This window comes from Dasypus novemcinctus, chromosome X (genome assembly GCF_030445035.2).
Source record: "Dasypus novemcinctus isolate mDasNov1 chromosome X, mDasNov1.1.hap2, whole genome shotgun sequence".
NCBI classification, from domain to species: domain Eukaryota; kingdom Metazoa; phylum Chordata; class Mammalia; order Cingulata; family Dasypodidae; genus Dasypus; species Dasypus novemcinctus.
The window spans coordinates 109,293,435-109,309,256 of record NC_080704.1 but is presented as its reverse complement, the minus strand read 5'-3'; positions in this window follow the sequence as shown (position 1 = coordinate 109,309,256).

Sequence of the window (15,822 nt, the reverse complement as noted above, 5' to 3'; positions counted from 1 at the left end):
TCCCTGCAGCACCACCCAGGACAACTCCAAGTCCTGAAAATGCCTACACATCTCATCTCTTCCTCCCATTCCCTACACCCAGCAGCAACCATGGCCGCTTTCTCCACACCAATGCCACATTTTCTTCAATTACTAATCACAATAGTTCATGAATAGAATATCAATAAGTCCACTCTAATCCATATTCTATTCCTCCATCCTGTGGGCCTTATAATGGGTGTGTCCACTCCATAGCTATATCAAGAGGGGGCCTAAGCTGGATGCAATCCTCCTGCTTTCAGTTGTAGGCACTCTTGGTTCCATGGTGTGGTGGTTGACCTTCTTCACCTCCATGTTAGCTGAGTGGGGTAAGCCCAATAAACCAGAGTGTAGGAGCTGAAGTCTGTTGAGGCTCAGGGACTGGCTATCACATGGTCAGTCCAGAGATTCAGGACCCCTGGGTATATATTAAACCCCAGCACCAACTACAGTTCCAGTAAAAGTAACAGGAGAGGCTTGTGATAAAAGATCACATCTGAGTCCAGCTCCATCACACAGAAACACAAACTCCAAAGTGGGGCCAACTGACATGGCACTGAATTCCATCTGCCATGACCATAGAACCTGTGGGTCTCTGTAGCCCTCAGAAGAACCAATACCGGGGGTTATATCTACTTTATCTGTCTCTGGGACTCTGCTGAGGTGTGCATAAGGGCAATACCTCTGATAACTGCCCTGCTCTTTTTGGAGACTCATGGCCATATAAACTCATTTTTCCTTACCATTTCCCCCTTTGATTCAGGTCACAAAGCATTTTGAACTCCTGGTATTATATGTAGATTGAGATATTCTGCTCGTCCAAGTTGACCCTTGTATTCAAGGTCATTCTCTAGTTACATCTTCAGCTGGTACTTGATAGTAATCCCTTGGTGCCAGGGAGGATCATCCCTGGGAGTCATGTCCCATGCTCAGGGGAAGGCAACACATTTACATGCTGAGTTTGGCTTTGACACTGCCCACATTTGAGCAACACGGAGGCTCTCAGGAGGTAACTCTTAGGCACTCTGCAGCTCTAGGCCTCATTTGAGGTGCACAGACCCACAAGCATAGTCGTTAGTATCAAGGGCTCATTGTGGGACCTTCATTCTTTTTTTATCTTTGCTGTTGCACTTGGGGGATTGTTGCTGTTCCTTTAGGGACTGTGATAGCGCTCCCCTGACTAGAAACTCAGCACTTCCTCAGTTGTTGTTTTTAACTGTATCCACTGTGAAAATATCCATACATTTTCATGTACCCTGGATATATGCCCTGTAGAACTCTCTGCCAACCATGTGTCCCCTGTCAATAACATCCCACACCAGTATTCCTCCGTGCCATTGTTGAACCTCTCTGTGATCCAAAACCTCCTGAAAAGTGAAGCCCAATATATTGCCAGGTTCCATTAATAGTAAAATGGAATATAGTGATGAGTTTAAAGATTAGATATTGAATGCATATTAATTTAGAAAAATCAAGGTAAAAATAAATTGGGGTATCAAAAAATTTAAAAATGCAAAAGCTTTGTTTTTAATGTCTTGCCTTTTATCACTGCAGTAAGTATTGCCCTGTATGCAAATTGGCAAGGCAACTACTTCTGTCTTTTCCTCAATGTCTACATCCTATCTTTTTCTTTTTTCTAATTATTAAGCTTATCTTCATGAAAGTTTTAAATCACAGTAATTCATATATACAATATACAGTACTCCCACCTATCCAACATAAAACCCTTTTCCTTTCCACAGCAATAATCTTTTTACACATTCATACTATATTTACAGAAACTGTTGTACAGATATTAAGACAATAGCTTTCAAACAAGGGAACATTTTGTGTTTACATTGTGGTTTATATTTTAGACTATACAATTTTCTAAATTTTTAGTTATCTTATGTTTTACATTGTGATTTACATTTTAGCCTATCAGCCCCTATATATTTTTGGTGTAATTTTACATGTCTTGTATCCATCCTTGCTTACTCTTGTGGAACACTTCTATTGCCCACACAGTTACACTGGTTCCATCTATTCAATACCTCTTTCCCCCTCCCCTTAGGGCCCACAGTGACAGTCAATCTTCCTTGCTTTAAGGACCATGTTCAGAGATACCTGCAGCAGTCTTGAGGGCTTGACATGCTCAACTGCCCTAATGCACTGGGAGCCACCATTTCTCTTGAGAGATACAATTCCCTCTATTTGAGGGCATCAGTCCTCCCCAGGATGTGGGTATACCTTCACTCTCATTATATGGGTCTCTATCCAATGATATAACCCACTATGGCTAAATGAGCATTCACATATTCCCTAGGAGCCTGTCCTGAGTCATATTATCCCATTTTAGCATCTTAAACAAGTAACCTTCCTCATTATATTTTTTAAAAGGTTTTCTCAGCATTATACTTTCAATGAAATACCTGACAATCTCCTATGTTCATATGTTGCCCCACCCTCCCCCTAATTTCTTGGGCAATATTACCCATCCTCCCATTTCTAGCCCCCCTCCAGCCTGCAAAGCCCAACCAAAGGTAACCCTATGCCCCCATTTTATCCCTTCCTTGTACAAATACTTACCTCCAGCTTATCATAAATTTCACCCATGTACGTGTCAGCTTGCAACCTTCCTCTATCCCCCAATTTCCTTTAAGCCTATCATCCAGTCTCTAGCTCTCTGAGGCAGCTTGGCTTACTTATTTCATATTATTGAGGTCATGTAATATTTGTCCTTCAATGCCTGGGTTGCTTCACTCAACATAAAGTTCTCAAGATTCATCCTTGTTATCACGTGTGTTTTGTAGTGTATTCATTCTTAAAGATGAGTAGTATCCCATTGTATGTATATAACACATTTTATTTATCCATTGATCTGTTGATGGGCATTTGGGTTGATTCCAAGTTTTTAGTGACTTGATTTGTGACAAAGGCCAACTGCAGTGAAGTGAGAGATAACATTGAATTTTCAAAAAGTAGTACCTGGGCAGTTAGCTATCCATAAGGGGAACTATATATGTTGACCCCCACGTTAAATAAAACAGAAAAATAAATGTTCAATGGATTGTGCATCTAAACAGGAAAGATAAAAATTTACTTTTTATGCAAAAAGCACTGGAAATAATCTTTATGACTTTGGATTAAGCAATGTTTTGTTGAAGAAGACACAAAAATCTCTAATGATAAGGAAAAAATTATATTGCACTGTTTTAATATAGAAAACTTATATTCATTAAAAGACACCATTAAAAGAATGAGAAAGCAAAAAAACACAAATTGTGAGAAATTTGCAAAACATGTATCTGACAAATTACTCATATCTGCAATCTGTAAAGAACTCTTATAAATGAATAAAAAGGGAGGGGCAGGCAAGATGGTGTCCGATTGAGTGCACCCTCGTCATCTGTCCTGCAAAAAAGTGGCTGAGTGTGGACAAAATCCTGCCCAAGTGAGCAGTTTTGGGAACCCGCAAAGCAGGAGGTTTCTGGACTTTAACCTGGAGAGTGTGACAAAAGGAGTGCTTGCTCAAGGTACTTCAGGCAGTGTTTCTTATTTGCTGCACATCCTAATCCTCTATTTTCTCTTTTCTGCATATACTGATTTTGGCTATCAATGCTATCCCCTTTCCTTTATGTCATTCTATCTTCCATCTCCTGTTGTTGCTCTTACATTCCACCTCTCCTTGTTTAGCCCCCAATTTTCCTCTTTCGATTTCTAACACCTCTATTCTGTTTACTATCTTTTATTCACACTTTAGGTTATTGTCCTTTCTTTTCTCTTACCCCATCTCCTGATCACAGTGGCATTTTAATTCATAATATATTCTTCTCCATATTCACTTTACCATCTCATTGTAGGTACTCAAAATTTTTACTATTATAACTCTACACAGCTTACATGAATTTAATATCCACTCTCCTAGGTCTCACATGGTTCTTCTGCTGATATTTACTACCAGTACTCCTATTATACTTTTTCTTTTCTTACCTCTTTTCCTTACCCTTGCCCTAATAATTTGCTTCAAGGGAAGTTAAACAACAACAAAGAAATAGAATACGAAGAGCGAAGTGTCAAAGAGAAGACTTAACCCACACACAGAAACTACACCTAAGTAAACTCTGAGACTAGGCAGAGAAGTTAATCAAATGAAAAAACCCATCTAGATAAAATGATGACCAGACAGAAACAAAAAATTACAAACCATACCAATAATCAGGAAAATGTGGCCCAATCCAAAGAACAAACTAAAAACCAAGGAGAGGAGCAGAACATTGAACAACTAATCAAAGCTCTCAAAACAAATATCATGGACTAATTTAGTGAAGTGAAGGATGAGATTAAGGATATTAAGAAAATAATTGGAGAGCATACAGAAGAATTTGTAAATATATGCAAAAAGATAATGGATATGATGGTGATGAATGGCACAATCCAAGAAAAAAATTCTCAGCAAATAACAGCAGATTTGAAGAGGCAGAGGAAAGAATTAATGATGTGGAAGACAGTACATCTGAAATCAAACAGATTGTAGAATTAATCAATAAAAAAGAAAAAATCCAGTAGGAACTTAGAGACATGAATGACAATACAAATGCACAAGTATACACATTGTAGCTTTCCCAGAAAGAGAAGAGAAGGGAAAGGGGACTGAAGGGGTGTTGGAGGTAATAATGACTGAAAACTTCCTGAACCTATTGGGGGAGATAGATGTACATGTCCAGGAAGCACAAAGCACCCCAAAGAGCATAAATCCCAACAAGCCTACCCCAAGGCATATACTTGTCAAATTATCCAATGCTCAAGACAAACAGAAAATACTGAAAGCAAGAAGAAAAAAGAGAAGCATCACATACAAGGAACACTCAATAAGATTAAGAGCTGATTTCTCACCTGAAACCATGGAGACAAGCATGGCATAGTCAAGGTACTAAAAGAAAAGGATTTCCAATCAAGAATACTCTATCCAGCAAAAGTAGCATTCAAAAATGATGGATAGTTCAAAATATTCACAGATAAACAGAAACTAAGTGAGTATGCCAACAAGATACTTGCACTTCAGGAAATACTAAAGGGAGGTCTGCAGAAGGAAAGAACAAAACAGGAGAGACAGAGATGGAGGAGAGAATAAGAACAACTAAAAAGACAAAAAGAGAAAAAAAATCACACACACAAATCCAAAGAAAATATGGCTAATGTAAGAAATTCCTTGAGAGTAATAACAATGAATGTCAATGGATTAAACCCACCTGCCAAGAGACACAGATTGGAAAAATGGTAAGGAAACATGAACAATCTATATGTCATCTACAAGAAACGTGTCTTAGACCCAGGAATTCAAGGAGGTTGAAAGTGAACAGAGGGAAAAATCTTAAAGGCAAACAATAACCAAAAAGGGCAGGAGTAGCTATATTAATATCAGACAAAATAGACTTAAATGCAAAACTATTGTGGGAGACAAAGATGGACACTACATATTAGTAAAAGTGGTAATAGTTCAAGAAGAAAGAACAATCAAAATATTTATGCTCCTAACCAAGACACCTCCAAATACATGAGGGAAACACTAGAAAAATTAAGTGAAGGAATAGCTGCCTCTACAATTATAGTGGGGGACTTTAATACACCACTATTACCGTTGTACAGAACATCTCACCAGAGAATAAAGACTTTGAACAATATATTAGAGGAGCTGGATCTAATAGATATTTACAGAACGTTACACCCAAATACAGCAGGATATACATTCTTCTCAAATGTACATGGATCATTCTCCAAGATAGATCACAGGCGAGGACACAGAGAAAGTCTCAATGAATTCAGAGACATTGAAATCTTACAGAAGAATTTCTCTCACCAAAGTGGAATGAAGCTGGAAATCTGCAAGGGCCAGAGACTCAGATTAGGCACGAAGATATGGAAAACAATGGGTCAAGGAAGAAGTTTCAAAAAAAAAATAACAACCTTGAAACTAATGAAAATGACAGCACAACCTATCGAAACCTGTGGAATGCAGCAAAAACTGTACTAGAGGGAAATTCACAGCCATAAATTCATACATCAAAAAAGAAGAGTTAAAATTGAAGACCTAACTGCACACTTGGAGGAATTAGTGAAAAAACAAACCAGGCCAGAGGAAGAAGGAAGAAAGAAATAACAAAGATCAGAGGAGAACTAAGTGAAATAGAAAACCAGAATGCATGAGAAAGAATAAAAAAAAAAACAAAGATCTGGCTCTTTAAGAATATCAATAAAATTGACAAACCCGTAGCTAGACTAAGAAAGAAAAAAAGAGAGAAGATGCAAATATACAAAATAAGAAATGAGAAAGGGGCCATCAACATTGACTGCACAGAAATAAAGAATATCACAAGAAGATACTTTGAAAAGCTATATGCCAAGAAGGACAATTTAGAGGAAATAGACAAATTCCTAGGAACACATAAGCAGCCTACATTGATGAAAGAAGATATTGATGATCTCAACAAGCCAAACACATGTAAAGAGATAGAAACTGTCATTAAAAAACTCCCAACTAAGAAGGACCCTGGGCCAGATGGCTTCATGGGTGAATTCTACCAAATATTCCAGAAAGAACTAACACCAATCTTGCTTAAACTCTTTCAAAAATTGAAACAGAAGGAACATTGCATAACTCATTCTATGAAGCCAACATTACGCTAATACCAAAGCCAAACAAAGGCACCACAAGAAAGGAAAATTACGGACCAATCTCTAATGAACCTAAATGCGAAAATACTCAACAAAATACTTGCTAATCGTATTCAACAACACATTAAATGAATTATACACCAGGACCAAGTGGGTTTCATTCTTGGTATGCAAGAATGATTCAACATAAGAAAATAAATTAATGTACTACACCACATAAACATATTGAAGGAAAAAATCACATGATCATATATATAGATGCAGAAAAAGCATTTGACAAAATATAGCACCCTTTCTTGTTAAGGACACTGCAAAAGATAGGAATAGAAGAAAACTTTCTGAACATGATAAATGGTATATTTGAAAAACCCAAAGCTAGCATCATTTACAACTGTGAAATCCTAAAATCTTTTCCTCTAAGATCAGGAACAAGACAAGGATGCCAACTATCACCCCTCTAATTTAATATTGTGTTAGAAGTACTTGCTTGAGCATTGAGGCAAGAACCAGATATAAAAAGCATCCAAATTGAAAAGGAAGAAGTCAAAATTTCACTATTTGCAGATGACATGATCCTATATATAGAAAGCCCTGAGAAATCTACAAAGATTCTAGAACTTATGAATGAGTTCAGTAAGGACTTAGGTTATAAGATCCATGTGCAAAGATCAGTAGTATTTTTGTACACCAATAATGAGCAATCTGAGGAGTAAATCAAAAAACAAATACCATTTACAGTAGTAAATAAAAAAATCAAATACCGAGGAATAAATTCAACTAAAGATGTAAAACATTTATACACAGAAAACTACACGACACTGTTCAAGGAAATCAAAGAAGACTTAAATAAGTGGAAGAATATTCCCTGTTCATGGATAGGAAGACTAAATATCATTAAGATGTCTATCCTAGCCAAGCTGATCTACAGTTTCAATGCAATCCCAATAAAAATCAACACTGCATTTTTTTAATGAACTAGAAAAACTAACTATGAAATTTATTTGGAAGGGAAAGAGGCCCCGAATAACCAGACATATTAAAAAAAGAAAAATTAAATTGGAGGAATCACACTACCTCACTTCAAAACATACTACAAAGCTACTGTTGTGAAAATGGCAGGGTATTGGCACAAGGATAGACCTACTGACCAATGGAACTGAATTGATACTTCTGATATAGATCCTCACATACACATTCATCTGATGTTTGATAGGGCCACCAAGGTCACACAACTGGGAGAGAATGGTCTCTTCAACAAATGGTGCTTGGAGAACTGGATATCCACATGCAAAAGAATGAAAGAGGATTACCATCTCACACCTTATACAAAAATCAACTCAAGATGGATTAAAGACATTAATTTAAGAGCCAAGAACATAAAGACCTTGGAAAACAATGTAGGGAAGCATCTGTAGGATATTGTAATAGGAAATGGCTTCATAAACTTCACACCTAAGCACAAACAGCAAAAGAACAAATAGATAAATGGGACATCCTCAAAATTAAAGCCTTTTGCACCTCAAAGGAATTTGTCAAGAAAGTGAAAAGACAGCTTACACAATGGAAGAAAATATTTGGTAACCATATATCTGATAGGAGACTAATATCCTGCATATATAAAATAATTCTATATCTCAAAAATAAAAAGACAAAGAACCCATTTCAATAATGAGCAAAAGATTTGAACAGATGCTTCTTTCAAGAAGAAATACAAATGGCTACAAAGCACAAGAAAAGATGCTCGAAATCACTAGCTATTAGGAAAATCAAATTGAAACTACAATGAGATACCATCTTACTCCCGTAAGACTGTCAAGTATTAAAAAAAAAAAAACAGAAGACTACAAGTCTTGGAGAGAATGTGTTGGAATGGGATCACTCATCCACTGCTAGTGGGAATGCAGAAGGATCCAACCATTTTGGAGGACATTTTGGTGGTTTCTCAAAAAACTAGCTATAGATATGCCATATGACCCAGCCTTTCCTCTGTTGGGTATATACCCAGAAGAACTGAAAACAAGGACACAAACTGATATATGCATAACAATATTCATAGTAATACTATTCACTATTGCCAAAAGTTGGAATCAACCCAAATGCCCATCAACAGATGAATGGATAGACAAAATGTGGTAAATACATACAATGGAATAGTATATATATGGAATACTACTCAGATAATAAGAAGGAATACAGTACAAGGCATACATGGGATAACATGGATGAATCTTGAGGGCCTTATGTTGAGCGAAGCATGGCAGGCATTGAACAACAAATACTACATGAACTCTCTGTTATGATATATGCAAACAAAGCTTTCTCAGAGAACTAGAGGCTGGATGATAGGCTTACAGGAAATTGGGGGGGGAAGGAAGATTGTGAGCTGATGCTTACATGGGTGAAATCTATGATAAAGTGGAGGTAAGGAGTTGTATAGGGAAGGGATAAGATGAGGGCATAAGGATACTATTGGGTGGGGCTTTGCAGGCTTGCGGGGTGCTAGTGTTGGGAGTTTGGGTCAGATGGCCCAAGGAATTGGGGGGAGGGATGGGGGAACAGATAAACATAGGACATTGTCAGGTATGTGGTTGAAACTATAATGTTGAGTAAACTCTTTAGAAAATATAATAAGGGTTATTTGTTTAAGTTGTTTAATGGGGGACATCTGGCACAGGGGCAGGCTTCTAGGGACTGTGTCAGTGTTCATCTTGTCATAGTGTGTTATATCATTGGGTGGAGAGCCATTCAATGAGTGGGACGGTGTACTCCCATCCTGGGGAGGCCTGATGTTCTCCAAAATAAGGAATTGTGTCTCTAGAGAGAATTGGTGGCTCCCAATGGGGAAGGACAGTCTAGGGTGTCAAGCCCTCATCATTGTTGCAAGTATCTGTGAACGTGGTCCTTGAAGCTGTGAAGTTTGTTTGTCAGTATGGATCCTGAGGGGTGGGGGAGAGTGTAATAGATTAGATGGAAGCAGGGTAACTGGGAGACAATGGAAGTGTTCCACAAGATCGTGCAATGATGGATGTAGAACATGTTAAATTTCACCAAAAATGTATAAGAGTCTATAGGCTAAAATGTAAATGATAGTAAACCATAATGTAACTAAAAATTTAGAAAATTGAACAATCTAAAATATAAATCATAATATAAACCAAAGTGGAACCATGTTTGTTAGTTATATTTCAATATCTGTACATCAGCTACAGCAAATATAACATGAACATGTAAAAAGATCTTTGCTGGTGAAGGGGGATAAGGGCTTGATGTTGGATATATAGGAGTCCCCTATACAGTATATGTGACTTTACTGTGTTTTAAATCTTTTTTGATGACAAAATTAAAAATTTTAAAAAAATTGTAGACACTGAGGAAGGAATGTAAGAATTTGCCTTAGCAGTGTACATACAAGGTGACAACTGTTTCAGTGAAGAAAGTCATGTCAAAAACAAAGTTTTTTGGGAAGCGTCTGTTGCTAAATCAACTGGGCTCCTGTCTACCATATTGGAGGCCCTGGGTTAGCTGGCAAGCTGACCTGCACCCCACGGAGAGCTGATGGCCCATGTCCCGTGGAGAGCTGATGCAGCAAGATGACACAACAAAGGAAGACAAGGAGACACAGAACATGCAGCAAACGAATACAGAGAGCAGACAGCAAAACAAGCCACAAGGGGCAGGGGGAATAAAATAAATAAATAAATTAATTAATTTAAACCGAAAATCCCCCCCAAAAAACAACAAAGTTTTATGATATTATTCATTTTTTTTTTAAGTCTCAACAGAATCTTAAAATATATATTTAATGAACAGTTACAAACATGAAAAATAGCGGTGATCCCTGTACAAATACATGTGAGGAGACTGGAACAGAGGAAAATGAAAATTTTGGAACTGCAATCTTACCGTGTGAGGTTTCTGAATAAATTTTCTAAAATTTGAGTTTAGAAAATGTATAGGTTTTTGGAATCCATCAGCTTCAATATTCTTCAACTTTGAAAAATTGGAGTGCTCATTATTCCTCTGAAGCACCATCCAGGGCAGCTCCATGTCCCGAAGACGCCTCCACCTCTCATCTCTTCCTGCCTTTCCCCATACCCTTTGTCCATTATGTCCACTTTTCCCAATCCAATGCCACCTCTTCTATGTGGACATTGGATTGGTTGTGTCCATTGCACCTCTATGTCAAGAGGAGGGTCAGATTCCACCTGGATGCTGGATGCAATCCTCCCATTTTCAGTTGTAATCACTCTAGGCTCCATGGTGTGGTGGTTGTCCTTCTTCAACTCCATCTTAGCTGAGTGTGGTAAGTCCAATAAATCAGATTGTAGGTGCTGGAGTCTGTTGAGGCTCAGGATCTGGCTATCACATTGTCAGTCCAGAGATTCAAATCCCCTAAATATATCTTAAACCCCAACATTAACTGCACCTCCAGCACATTAGCATGAAAGTCTTATGAAGGGAGATCCCATCTGAGTCCAGATTCATCACACATAAACACCATTTCCAAAGAGGGGCCATCTGCCCTGGTAGTTAACCCCATCGGCCATGACCATAACTCCCATGGGTCTCTTTAGCCCTCAAAGGAACCAATATCTGGGGGTTGTATCTGCTTTATCTGTCTCTCTGACTCTGCTCAGTTGTGCATGAGGGCAAACCTTCTGCCAGCCTCCAGACTCTTTTTTAGAAACTCGTAGCCATATAAACTCATTTCTCCTTTCCATTTCCCCCTTACTTTAGGTCAAACAGCATTTTAAAGTCATGGTATTTTATGTAGACATGGATATTCTGCTGATCCGCATTGAACCTTCCGTATAAGGTCATTTTCCAGTTGCATCATCAGTTGGTAGTTGATAGTGGTCCCTCGTTGCCAGGGAGGCTCATCCCCGGGTGTCATGTCCCGCGCTGGGGGGAAGGCATTGCATTTACATGCTGAGTTTGGCTTCGAGACTGGCCACATTTGAGTAACATGAAGGCTGACAGAAGGAAATTCCCAGGCACAAAGTTGCTCTAGGCCTTGTTCTTATTTTGGGTTTATCAGCTCACAAGCATAGTCATTAGCATCTGGGGCTCACTGTTGAACCCTCACTCCCTCCCGGTCCCCACCACTGTACCTGGGAGACTGTCGCTGCTCCCCTAGGGACCACGACAGAGCACCACTGGCCAGGAACCCAGTACCCCCCCTACTGTGGTTTTTAATTGTTGCCACTATGAGTATATCCAAACATTACCATGCACCCTGGACATATGTTCTGTACAGCTCCCTGTCAGTCATATATCACCTGTCATTGGTATCCCATACCAGTATCCCTCCATTGCCATTGTTGAAACACTCTGTGATCCAGAACTCCCCGAAATTTGAAGCCCAATATAATGTCATGGTCCCTTACTAGGGAATGGCATATAGCGATGAGTTTAAAGGATAGATAAAGAACTTGGATAAAGTTAGATAAAGAACTTAGATAAAGAATGTTGACTTGAAAAAATTCCACATCCTATTTTTTTCTTTCCCCCCCCCCCCTAATTATTCAGCTTTTCTTCACAGGAGTCCTAGACCACAGCAATGTATATATATAATATACAGCACTCCCACACATCCACCAGAAAACCTTTTCCCTTCCACAGTGATACTCTTACGCCCTATTCATATCATATTTACTTAAAGTGATGTACAGAGTCTGAGACATTAGCTTTCTAACAAGGTGACATCTGTGCTTACATTATGGTGCATACTTTAGGATACACAGTTCTTTACATTTTTAGTTATCCTATGTTTTACATTATGGTTTACATTATCAGTCTGTCATCTCCTATGTTATGGTGTAATATTACATGTTTTATATCCATCTTTGTGTACTCTCAAGAAACTCCTCTCTTACCCCCCATTTACTTTGGTTCCACACATTTAACGTCCATTTTCCCTTCCACCTTGGTGCCCTCAGTGATAGCCAACCTCCATTTCCTGAGGAGCCACTTCCAGAGATAGATGGAATAGTGTTCAGGGCCTAACTTGCTCAACTGCCCCAATGCCCTGGAAGCCACCCTGTCTCTCGAGGGATACAGTTCCCTCTATTGGATGGCATTAGTCCTCCCCAGGATGTGGGTCCACCCCCACTCTCACTACTTGGGTTTCTACCCCATGGTGTCACCCACTCTGGCAGAATGAGCATTTAGACATTCCCCAGGAGCCCGTCCTGCATCAGACCCTCCCCTCCGAGCATTCTAAACAGGTAACCCTCTTTATTATATTTTGATATGATTTTCTCGGCATTTTACTCTCCACCAACACCTGACCCTCTCCTGGTTCGTATGCTACCCCTCCCTCCCCCCACTTTTGGGCAACGTTACCCACCCGTCCCTCCCCAGCCACCCTCAAACCCGCAAAGCCCCAAGCAAAGGCAACCCCTTGCCCCCCTTTTATCTCTTCTTTGTGTTCATACTTACCACCATCTCGTCTTAAATTCCACCCTGCAGACATCGGCTCATATCCTTCCTCCACCCTCCGATTTCCTGCAAGCCTATCGTTCAGTCTCTTGCTATCTAGGGCAGCTTGTTTATTTCATATCATTGAGGTCATGTAGTATTTGTCCTTCAATGTCTGGGTTGCTTCACTCAACGTAAGGTTCTCAAGATTCATCCATGTTATCACATGTGTTTGTAGTGTGTTTGTTCTTACAGCCGAGTAGTATTCCATTGTGTGTATATACCACATTTTATTGACCCACTCGTCTGTTGATGGGCATTTGGGTTGATTCCAACTTTTGGCAATAGTGAACAATGCTGCTATGAACATTGGTGTACATATATTGGTTTGTGTTCTTGTTTTCAGTTCTGCTGGGTATATTCCCAGCAGTGGTATTGCTGGGTCATATGGCAAATCTATGGCTAGTTTTTTGAGAAACCGCCATACTGTTCTCCAGAATGGTTGGATCCTTCTGCATTCCCACCAGCAGTGGATGAGTGCTCCCCTTCCTTCACATCCTCTCCAGCACTTGTATTCTTCTGTTTTTTTCATAGCTGCCAATCTTATGGGTGTAAGATGGTATCTCATTGTGGTTTTGATTTGCATTTCCCTGATAGCTAGAGATTTGGAACATTTTTTCATGTGCTTTCTTGCCATTTGTATTTCTTCTTCGGAGAAGTGTCTGTTTAAGTCTTTTTCCCATTTTTTAAATGGGTTGTTTATCTTTTTATTTTCAAGATATAGGAGTTCTTTATATATGCAAGTTATAAGTTTCTTATCAGATATATGATTGCCAAATATTTTCTCCCACTGTGTGGGCTCCCTTTTTACTTTCTTGACAAACTCCTTTGAGGTGCAGAAGGCTTTAATTTTGAGGAAGTCCCATTTATCTATTAGTTCTTTTGCTGCTCGTGCTTTTGGTGAGATATTCATAAATCCATTTTCTATTACAAGGTCCTGTAGATGTTTCCCTACACTGCTTTCTAAGGTTTTTATGGTCTTGGCTCTTATATTTAGGTCTTTGATCCATCTTGAGTTAATCTTTGTGTAAGGTGTGAGATGGTAATCCTCTTTCATTCTTCTACATATGGCTATCCAGTTCTCCAGACACCATTTGTTGAATAGGCCACTCTCTCCCAGTTGAGAGGGTTTGGTGGCTTTATCGAATATTATGTGGTTGTATATGTGAGGTTCTATATCAGAGCTTTCAATTCGATTCCATTGGTCTATATGTCTCTCCTTATGCCAATACCATGCTGTTTTCACCACCGTAGCTTTATAGTATGTTTTGAAGTCAGGTAGTGTGATTCCTCCAATTTCGTTTTTCTTTTTCAGTATGTCTTTGGCTATTCGGGGTCTCTTTCCTTTCCAAATAAATTTCATAGTTAGTTTTTCTAGTTCCTTAAAGAAGGCTGCATTGATTTTTATTGGGATTGCATTGAATGTGTAGATCAATTTTGGTAGGATAGACATCTTAATAATGTTCAGTCTTCCTATCCATGAACAAGGAATAGTCTTCCATTTATTTAGGTCTTCTTTGATTTCCTTGAACAATCTTGTATAGTTCTCAGTGTATAAGTTCTTTACCTCTTTAGTTAAATTTATTCCTAAGTATTTGACTTTTTTATTTACTATTGTGAATGGTATTTGTTTCTTGATTTCCTCCTGATCTTGCTCATTATTGGTGTACAGAAATGCTACTGATTTTTGCGCATTGATCTTATAACCTGCGACTTTACTAAACTCATTTATGAGTTCTAGAATCTTCGTTGTAGATCTCTCAGGGTTTTCTATGTATAGGATCATGTCATCTGCAAATAATGAAATTTTGACTTCTTCCTTTCCAATTTGAATGCCTTTTATTTCTGGTTCTTGCCTCAGTGCTCGAGCAAGTACTTCTAAGACAATGTTAAATAGGAGCGGCGACAGTGGGCATCCTTGTCTTGTTCCTGAGTTTAGAGGGAAGGAGTCTAGGATTTCTCCATTGTAAACAATATTGGCTTTAGGTTTTTCGTATATACTCTTTATCATGTTCAAAAAATTTCCTTGTATTCCAATCATTTGGAGTGTTTTTATCAAGAAAGGGTGCTGTATTTTGTCAAATGCTTTTTCTGCATCAATAGATATAATCATGTGATTTTTTTCCTTCAATCTGTTTATATGGTGTATTACGTTGATTGATTTTCTTATGTTGAACCATCCTTGCATACCTGGGATGAATCCCACTTGGTCGTGGTGTATAATTCGTTTAATGTGTTGTTGAATACGATTAGCAAGTATTTTGTTAAGTATTTTTGCGTCTAGGTTCATTAGAGAAATTGGTCTGTAATTTTCCTTTCTTGTGATGTCTTTGTTTGGCTTTGGTACTAGGGTAATGTTGGCATCATAGAAGGAGTTGGGTAATGTTCTTTCTGTTTCGATGGTTTGGAATAGTTTCAGCAGGATTGGTGTCAGTTCTTTCCGGAATGTTTTGTAGAATTCACCTGTGAAGCCATCTGGCCCTGGGCTCTTCTTAGTTGGGAGATTTTTAATAACTGATTCTATCTCTCTGCTTGTGATTGGTTTGTTAAGATCATCAATTTCTTCTTTTGTCAATATGGGCTGTTTATGTGTTTCTAGGAATTTGTCCATTTCCTCTAGATTCTCATTTTTGTTGGAATATAGTTTTTCAAAATATCCTCTTATGATAG